At 46.3% G+C, this 10,537-nt stretch overlaps 1 protein-coding gene across 1 annotated transcript in view; it reads right to left on the reverse strand.

The window, feature by feature from the left end:
- The window catches only part of Raly (RALY heterogeneous nuclear ribonucleoprotein), an 81,235-nt gene extending 72,686 nt beyond the window's left edge, over nt 1-8,549 (reverse strand). The window contains exon 1 of the mRNA XM_085697180.2: nt 8,491-8,549. The gene's annotated coding sequence lies outside the window, so the exon portion shown is untranslated. The remainder of the gene's footprint in view (nt 1-8,490) is intronic.
- Nucleotides 8,550-10,537: the final 1,988 nt, after the last annotated feature.

A 10,537-nucleotide genomic window follows, 5' to 3' on the forward strand; every position in this document is an offset into this window, starting at 1 on the left:
GATCAAATTCCAAAAAAAAAAACAAAAAAAAAAAAACGAGTGCAAACAAAACAGAGACCTATTTTCTATCAAAAGAAAGTAGAAACTTGTACCTCTTTATTCTTAAAGTAGAAGCTAGACACCACTAAATCTTTCTGAAAGCCAGTGATATAAGAGTTAGAGAAGGTGCAAGGCGGTGGACAGACCTTCAACAAGGCCAGCGTTCTCCCCAGCCTAGTGTTCTTGACTTACTTGCTAGGGATTGGGCACTTTACGTATGGACACATTGGACACAAAAGATAAACAACTGAATAACAGGAAGAAGAAAAGGAGAAGGCAAGAAAATAACAAAAACATATCAACGCACTACAAAACAAAATCAAAGCTTCCTTACCTAGAGGTGTTATCTACCAATTATGCTATTTCCAGTCTGATCTTAAGACTCTGGGCCAGACAAGCAAAGATAGGAAAGGGATACAAACTGTCAGTGTTTTTAATTTTATTTAGAAGATGTGTGCATCGTGTTCTCACCATAATGCCCATGTGGAGGTCAAAGGACAATTTGCAGGAGTTGGTTCTTTGCCACATGTGGATCCCAGGAATCACACTTGGGTTGGTCATCAGCCACCTCTGATTTGTTTTACTTACCTGTTTCCCTCCCTGCCTTACTTGGCTTTCATATTCTCTATTAGGATACACAAACTGCTGCAATGACTAGATGAGCACAGGGATGGAAGATAGCTGTTGGGATTTCCAAGCGTAACTGTATTACACCATCAAGTAACACCATAACCCTATCTACAACCGTAACTATAAAAAGGGCTATTTTAATTTATGTGAAAAATTAATTTAAGGTGAGATTTTAAGATTTTTTAAGGAAAGTTATTCTTGTGTTCCACTGACTCATGCACGGCCATCATTATTATACTGACAGTACCATTCCTCAGTGACAGTTTACAGCTGTCTACAAGAACAAGCCCAAAAGCCTGGAAATGGTCTGTCTGTGAGAACGAGCAACGTTTGACTTCTCAGTACAGCATGACCAGACCTAACACAAGGAAAACCTAGATCTACACGACGATGAGTTACAGAAATGACCCTTTACAATCTGCCACTGGACTTGTTTTCACTAGCACAAAAAACTACAAAGCAAACTAGACAAACATATGAAGAAAAACCATGCAAACATCACCTTTAACAAAGCTTACTAAAATCTTTAATAAACAGGAGACAGCTAAATACCAGATAAATGCCTCCAGAATGAAGACAACCTGGCCACAAACATTCAGCTGCAAAACTTGGCCTTCTAAAAGAGAATATTTATTTGAAATAAAGCAATCATTCTTGGCTTGACAAACTGAACTATTCATTTTCTATAGATGTCATTTCAAGGGCCAGGTGTCTTGAAGTAGGGGTACCTACCTCATAAGGCTAAATAAAGCTCTGTAAAAATACTTTGGAGACTAGGCATGGTGGCACATACCTTTAATCCCAGCGCTAAGGAGGCAGAGACAGATGGATCTCTGTGAGTTTGAGGCCAGCATGCTCTGCCTAGTGAGGTCCAGGACAGCTAGAGCTACAGAGACCCTATCTCAAAAACAAACAACAAAAGCAAAACATGTTCTAAAACTAGTATTTTCCACTACTACTGTTTCTATTTTCCTTTCATTATGTGACTTTCAGACAGTTGGTCACAGATTTAAACTTAATGTTCTACATAATCTTAGACTCCCAAGTTTGTCCCTTAGAGTTTCAGCTACAAGATTATAATGGAACTCAACAGTTAATTTGGTAAATTAACCTCATATTTTTTTCAGTTATCTGTCTACTCTTAAAAGCAATATCTATCTGTTTATATAGTAAAAGGTATATTTGATGACCCCAGAATTTAACCCAGAGATATCTTTTAACGCTTTAGGTAAACCCCTTTCTCCTTCCAGAGGAAAATTCCTAAACCGTTTCCATAAAACTGTAGCAAAAATAATTAAGATTATTAATGCGGTGGCACAAACCTTTAATCCCAGCACTTACAAGGCAGAGGCAGGCTGATCTCTGTGAGGACAAACTTGCCTACAGACTGAGTTACAGGACAGCCAAAGCTATAACAGAGAAAACACTGCGGGGGTGGGGGGAGGGATTACCCCAGAACCAGCAAGAGGGCTCAGCAAGTCAGAGTACCTGCAATGCAGAGCCTGAAGACATGATGGGATCCTCAGAACCCCGGGTAAAAGGAATCAACTCCCAAAAGATCTCCACACTTGAGCCATGACAAAAACATACCAACTGACACATGTACATCATACTCATATACATACATACAAACACATACACACACACATAAATAGTAACATTAAAAAGATTACCTAGCCCTGTAACCTTGTTTTACAGAAGGAAGACTAAAATTCCAGCCTTTGGTAATTGTAACTAAAATGATTCAGAACACATCAAAGGTCCATCAAATGCTATTTTAATCCTAATGAACTCACTAGACATGGTGAAAGGACTGCTAGATTTACACTTTCACCAACTCCAACATTCCAAATACACATGCCCTCTGGGAAACCTATGTACTCAAACACAACCCTTATTCCTTACCATACCATCCAAAGCAGGACACGGTAGACAGCTTCAAGTGCTCTTCTAAGAGATGGAAACTAGAAAAAGGGACCACATTTCATCTTCCTCTTTTTCCTCCCAAAAAGTATAGCATATGTTTCACTACAAAAGCAATTATGAAATGACAAGAAACTTAACATGAAAGAAAAAGAACGGGCCAATGAGAAAAGTTAACAGTGGTGCCTGGGCATAGCCCTATGTATTCAACTATGGGGAAAGAAGAGGGAGTGTAGCATGATTAATGAAAGCCCAGAGATAGATATTGGGGTTCAACCTGAAGATCGGAAAAGCAAAGCACCCAGCTACTGGCTCTTACATCTCTACCTCAGACTGAAATGGCAATCCTGCCTCCACGAATCCTCAGAATGAGACTGAGCTGAGAAGGGTCTCCTCCTGTCTTATATTCCTCTCTAGTGCTGGGATTAAAGGTGTGCACCACTATCATCGGCTTCTATGGCAAACTAGTGTGGCTACTGGGATTAAAGGTGTGTGCCACCACTGCCTGGTCTGTACGGCTGTAGGAACCTTAGTTATTTAGATGAACAAACCTGAACATTTGCCACCTAATAGAAAGTCTGGAAAACAGGTCTTTGGACTCCTATCCCTAATAAAAGTAATTCCTCATACAGTCCCATCCTGTCCTGTCCTGCTCGATCCCACTATCCTCTCCTCTCCGCACTCCGTTACTGTATCACAGTCACTAAGATTTGCTGCTCTTTTAGAAAGGAGTTCCATGGGCTCCTTTTTTTGGTTTTCTGGAGCCTAGCTAAGGTGATAATATATATACACATACATACATATATATTACCTATCTATTAGATAGTTCTATAATACTTATAGAGCAGCACAATGGAACATAGTGTTACAAGACATTGTCCAGAGAAAAGAAGATTATCCTGGCTTACCAATCTTTGCAGCTGGTCGGAATCTACATGCCTAGCAACTAACATTTTCCTTTCTAAAAATAGTGTTTGCATTACTCAATTTAGCCCGGTGGTTCTCAACCATCCTAACACTTCGAACCTTTACTACAGTTCCTCACGCTGCAGTGATCCACTATCATAAAATTATTTTTGTTGCTACTTTATAACTAATTTTGTTTCTGAGTTCTCAGTTGCTAAGGCCATCAGAAAACATGTATTTCCAATGGTTGTGACCCACAGGTTGAGAACCACTGGTTTAGACAAATTAGATTTTGAAGCACACTAACACTCCAGCTCTGATAGAGAACGGGTATCTCTAACAGAGGTTAATGAAAGCAGATTTAAGATAACCAGCCCTGTATGACAAATCCTCACCCTTCCCTTCTATATTCCCTTTTTTGGTTCCCACTTAGAATCTCACCTATACACCAGATTCAAATGTGCTGCTTTCCATATCCTCCATTCCAACAATCTTTCTCATACTACTTGGTTCACTTTTTCCATGTACACATAACACTATGGTTTCTGCCATCTGAAACACCAGAATCTTGGGTCAGGAATACCGCACCTAAGGTTAATTAGTCTCTACCCACAGTGTGCTAGCTCTCAGTCCACTCCCCTAGTAAGTTATCAGAGACAGTTTCCAAAAGATGCACAAAGTCACAGGCAGGCCCCTCACCTCAAGATGTCAAAGTCCTTCACAGGGTCAACAGGGCCCTTCTGTGAGCCGACTTCCACTCTGCCTACTTTGCAAGTCTTGCTATCATCATAACCACTCTTCTGAGGCTTTACACTTGACCTGAGATCTTGAGAAATTCATTTAATCCCTCTGAGATGGTTTCCTTGCCTACAGGATAGCAATAATAATTTTAGCTACCTCTCAGGGAAGAGGTTAACAAATGTTAAATACCTACAATTGTATCTGATACCGTTGTAACTAAAAGTCTCACATAACATCATCACCATCCCTAGAATTATAGTTCTTTCCGCCTTGAATAGACCTATCTCTGCCTCTTCTGTGGCTCCCCAAATTTCATTTTCCTGGCTTATATTTAAGCCTAGCCTGCTTCTCCAACAATGTTGGGCTAGATGCCATCCTCTACATCTTCATGGTACTGTCCTTGTCACAACACTTCTTATATGCCTGTTTCTATGCCTAACTATATGTACAAAATCCTCAAGCCTAGTATCATGCTTAGTAAATGCCTCAAAACTAGACTATGAAGGCAGGCATTAGTGATACTTCTTGTAACTCCAGGCTGAGAAGTACCCCAAGTTCCAACAGTCTTAGCTATACAGTAAAACCCTTTCTCAAAAATGTTTTAATTCAGTAAATGAAGAAAATTTTCCAATAATGATGTATCCATTGAAACCAGCAGTCACCTGGAATGTTAAAAAGAAGTCTGGTCTAAATAACCATGCAGACCTACCCATGGTCTATCCAAGGTCTGGAGATTGCTCAATGGTTAAGAGCACTTGTTGCTCTTCAGAGGTCCTGGGTTCAATTCTCACCACCCACATGGCAGCTCACAACTATCTGAAAAGCCAATTAATCTAAGGAATGACATCATCTTCTGGCCTCCTTGGATACTGCATACACAGCCATATATGCAGGCAAAACACCCATACACATAAAATAAAAACAAATCCATGAATGAACTCCATGCTCAATCTCAAGCACCACAAAAGAAAAAAGGAAGAATGGCACTTTATCAAACGTACTACTCAACACACTCTGACTTTAGTATACAGACCGCGTGGGCTAGCAAAGGTTTAGAGGGCACAACCTACGCACGCTTGCTGTCCTATTCCCCGTCTCTGCAACACTCCCTACTCCCAGCCACATTTACCATCAGAACAAAATTCCAGCCAACTCTCATAAATATAAAAATCTCACTACGAGACACAAAAACAGATTAATTGAAGTGAATTTTGAAAAACTAAATGTAACACCTAACCCACAGCAGTGAGGATCCATAAGAACTTCTAAGACTCCAAACTCCAATTCCTTCTGTGTGCCTCTATGGAAAGAGAGGGGCACAAAAGGAGAGCTTGGCATTGTGGTAATTAATCCACCTAATCAGCTGACAAATTTTAATCCAGGTTACTCTCATAGCTCTGCTATTCCTGATCACTACAGCTGTAAGCCCAAACCCTGAATGGCCAAATAAGTACACACAAACAGAGAATATGGAGTAATCTGGGTTCAAGGATAGGTCTTCTCTGAAAATACAGGGACTAGTGTTAATTCCAGAACTGGTTTTAGCAATAAAGCTTAAACTGTAGTGTGGAAAAAGGGGCTTTGCCGGAGACACAACCAGGCCTGGATTCCTGCTCTAGGGATGTCATTCTCTGCAACAGATGAGAACTAGTAAACCATTCTACATGAACGAACACTGAAATGAAGGCAGGCAATGCCAGTCTTGGCAATCACAAAAGGACAAAGATTGAATTATTTCACCTCACTATGAAGTAAATTTGACAGTAGTCAAATTTACACCAGAAAACAGAATGTGTTTGCCAGGAGAGTTTCAGTTAGGGAAGATAAAATAATTTGGGGATGTCACAGCTGCACAACCTATACTTAAATCCCATAGAATTGTACACTGTAAAACTGTTGCAATGCCAACTGTTTAAAATATGACACACATATATGATTCCACAATTTCAGAAAGAATCTGACTTTAATGCTACTGTCTGCACAGTGAATCCTGCTTGACCAATTACATGGCCCTGAGCAAGTCATGTAACCTTTTTGTAAGCCTATTTCTTCTGTAAAGCAGGGATAATACTTAGTTCATAGATTGTTCCAAGGATCAAATGACATGGTCCACTAAAAACCTTCAGCCCTGTGACTGATTAGCAGATGTTAGTTATTATCGCTGTAACAAGCACTTTCACACCCACTTTCTTGTCTCCACAGCACTCTAGGAGGCTACAGAAAGAAACAGACTCAAAGGACCACAAGGAATGGCCCAGCTCCTTGTAGAAGTCAACACCCGTTAAATCCTATGATCCTAAGGCAAACGTCCTAATCTGTGTCTACTTGCTGACACGACAAAGGAATAAATCAAGCCTTGCAAACTACTTCATACTAAATCAGAACTCAGATAACAGTTACAGAAGAATACCTAAACCATTAGGAAACCAAGAAAAAGACAACTAGATCTTTAGACACAGAAAATGACTGAGACTACACAAGGTCTTTTGAGATGTCCAATAACCCGAGACTCCTGATCTTGAGGCCTGAAAAAGCAGCTCACATTCAACAAATGACAACGTATGGGAGGGGAGAAGAAAAAAATAAATAAAACCTAGAGTGAAAGAAAGGCTGCCGGGAATTCTAGCAATCACCAAGGTAGTCGACTTATTTAGACAGACTTCCCCTTTCGAGGATCAGTAAAAAGCAAAGAAGGGTGGTCTGTTCAGCCATCCACCTCCTATATTCCACCACTACTAAATCTAGACTCAAGGGCTGGGTCAAGCACAGACCTACAGGTCTGAAGAACTAATGCAAACATGAGCGCCTCCAGCCCCAGCCCTGTCTGATTTTTCAGGTGATCCCCACAACTAATATCAAACTCACTGCCGAAGGAAAACAGCTGCTGAAGTTAATTTTAGTTCACTTTAACCCCTAAAGGCCTTATTGGGAAACCAAGAAAAATAACACTATTAGAAGGCTGGGAGTTGAAGCAGCTGACTTGCGCTTCCTCCATCCCTGAACTTCCAACTAAGATCATGGACAAAGAACATACAAGATCTGAGGTTGGAGGAAGAGGGAGACATGCAATAAAGTAAAAAGTGGGCTTCAGTGAGGTCCTTAAGCTCAGAACTTCACTCATGCTTGAGGCTAGGAGATCTCTGGATCCATCTAACCACAACACTAGCAACAAAATTCATCGCAATCACCTCCCTCTCAGTTCTGGTACCAACCAAAAGGGATTTTTTTCTGTGACAGATAGGTCGCTGTCTCAGGGAGAAACCCAGAGTTACGTTTCTTAACTATATGCTGTTAATCCGAACGATATATCAAAACGCCCTCTGCACAAGAGATGACACATGCTCCTATCAGCAAAGAAGTAACAGTTACTAACAACAGCTTTGCACTTCTATGGCTGTGCCTCTCTGCACCTCGATTTCTGCTCCTTTGAGCAGGGACAACTCCGGAAGACCGCTGTGGCCATTAGGCAATACATTCACGAAGTTCCTGGGTCAGTCTCATCGAACGTTACCTGTTGGCATTTAACGCTTCTGTCAAGCACTAACTCTCTCCCTGAATTCACTAACACCCTGCGAGGCCGCGTCTCTTCTTGACCCCATGTCACCCAGGAGAAAACTGAGGCTCGGCCGCATAGAGGACCGGAGTAAAGTGTGAGCCCCAGTCCCAGTTCGACTGGCTGGTTGTTCCCTTCCGCGCCCCAGGTAACAACGACCAAAGGATAGGCAAGGGTGGCGGGCGAAGCTCTCAGAGCCGTAAAGGGGGAAGGAAGGACCAGGTCTGCGCGCCTAAGGAAACCCAAAGAGCTGGCCCGGGCTGGAGAGCCGGAAGAAGCCCGGATCCCCGAGCGAGGCCAGGGCCAGGCCCCAGCCCGCCCGAGGCCTCCCCGGCGCAACCTCCGCTCCCTCCCCTCCTCCCCTTGCCGGCCGGGGCGGGGCGCGAGCACAAAAGACTCCAACTTCCGAGCGGGCGCCGGCCCACCCCCAACTCCTGGCCCCGGCCGGGCCTGCCGACCAGGAGCAAGCTGCGAACGCCAGGAGGCCAGGGGCGAGCGCGGGCGGCCCCGGGCGGCCTGGGAGGGGGGAGCTCAGAGGGAGGGGGCCGAGAGTTACACCGGATCCCAGGACTCCCGGAACGGCCGAAAGGAAGAGTTTCTAAAAATAGGCAGCGGCCCGCCGGAGGAGGTGAGGAAGGAAAAGGCACCAGGAACAGCTCGCCCGCACTCCTCCCGAGCGGCCCGCGGCCCCCACTCACCCGCGCCGAGGTCTGGAGGAAGCCGCGCGGCGCAGAAGGCGACGGCGCGGCCGCTCTCGGAGGGCGGGCGGGCGGGCGGGCGGGAGGGAGGAGGCGGCCCCGGCCGCCTCGTGAGGAGCCCGGAGCACACGCGCGACAGTAGCCACCGCTTCCGCCCCCTCGGCTTCCCTCGGCTCCGCGCTCCGCGCCGCTCGCGCGCCCCGCCGCACTGACAGAGGCGCGAGCCCCGCAGCCACGAGTCCTTCTCTCGGCCGCCACCACTCGGGCGCGCGCGGGGAGGGGCGGGAAAGACAGGCCCGTGCGCGCCGCCTCGGCTCCGGCCCGCTTCTCGCCCGCGTCCTCCTGGACGGACCGTGCCACGGGAGCCACCCGAACACTCGGTCCCCAGCACCGCCCTGCCCGGACCGGGCTCTCGGAACGCGTGGGCTCCCTGCACAACCCCCCCGCCCCGGCTTTGGAAAGGTCCGGAGCTTCGGCGCCGAGAGGAGGAGGGCGGGCCCGGGGCGGGGCCTGACGGAAGGAGGGACGGAGGCTGCTGGCGGGGCGGCCAGGGAGGAGCTGGTGGCTTCCAGCGGGCTGAATGGGGGTCCCGGAGGCTGACGGACCCGACGCCACAGGGGAGGAGCAGGCTGAGGGCAGAGCGTGTCCAGAGGAGGAGCTTTGGGAACCGGGCGGGGGCCTACGGAAGCGGAGGCGGTGCTCAGAGAAAGCACGGAGCCGCGGGACGGCCGCGGGCCTGGAGGAGGTGGGCCTGGGGGCGCAGCGGCCGGGAGAGGGTCTGAGGTGGACCCCGGAGAAGTAGCCGGAAGGAGGAGGATCCTGAAGGAGGAGCGCCGGGGTGGTGCTTGAGTGGGCGAGGCCAGAAGATGAGGCCCTCCCGGGAGAAGCTCGGGCGGTGCGGGCAGGGTCCTGAAGTAATTGGAGTCGGGTTATTTCACTTTCTAGGAATCAGAGTGTTGCCACTCGCTGCGCTGGCCGGCACTGGGTGGAGAGGCTTCGTGTCCGGGGTCGGGGTGTCGCTCCTCAAAGGAAAAGAAAAAAACGTAGTCGAGTAGTTTTGCCCATACGGGATGAAATGTTTTCTTACTTAATCTGGATGTTGGCTCTCCCTCCTAAATATTTCTTGTGCCAGGGTCTTCCGTTTGAATCAACATTTCAGTCTCCCAGCCACATCCCCACTCTGGTCTCTGAGCACAAGAGGACCATTGTCAATTCGAGCTCCAGACCTCCCAGAAGGCTGGATTCCTCATCCCCTTCAGACCTGTGATTTAATGACCTTTTGCGGCAGGAGACAGAGTTTGAGGCAGGGACTCTGTGTAGCTCAGTCTGGCCTTGCACTTGCTCTGAGGCCAAGGATGATGTTGAACTCCTGATGCTCCTGCCTCTACCTTCCACCCGCTGGAATCACGGCGACGCCAGGCCTTTTTAGGTGGGTGATTTAAACAGGCTCTCAGCCTTGCAGAACAATCACTCTTGCCCGCTAACAGACCAGGAATTCTTTGCTGGTTTTTGGACATTACTGTGCTCCCAAACCTGTACAATGCCTGTCACAGATGAAGTAAGAAATGCCTAGTGTTCAATAAACACTTCCATCAGTCGGTCCAGCCTGCTTTTTCTTGTTTTACTCCTACTGATGTCCTCCTCTATGCACTAGTCTTACCGTATTGGCTTGAATATACCTGTTATGTTTGTTTTTTCGAAACAGGGTTTCTCTATGTAACAACCCTGGTTGTCCTGGAACTCGCTCTGTAGACCAGGCTGACCTCGAAGTCTTAGATCTGCTGGCTTTTGCTGGTTTTAAAGGTGTGCACCACCATCAGGTTTTAGATATACCAATGTATTAACACCTTCTATTATGGCGTTTTCGTTTTTCCACGTCTCTCCAGAAACCTTCCATTCATTCAGTACTCAGCTCAGGAGCAACCTTCTCTGAACTTTCAAGCCCATTATTAGGCAAGTTGCAGTTGTGGCCCTGCTCTGTTCACGGCTTCCATTATAAAAACTCCCAGAAGATACTCTGCAGGCACCAAGAATCGTGTTCACATGC

The sequence above is a fragment of the Myodes glareolus genome, chromosome 10 (genome assembly GCF_982192425.1).
Source record: "Myodes glareolus chromosome 10, mMyoGla1.1, whole genome shotgun sequence".
NCBI classification, from domain to species: domain Eukaryota; kingdom Metazoa; phylum Chordata; class Mammalia; order Rodentia; family Cricetidae; genus Myodes; species Myodes glareolus.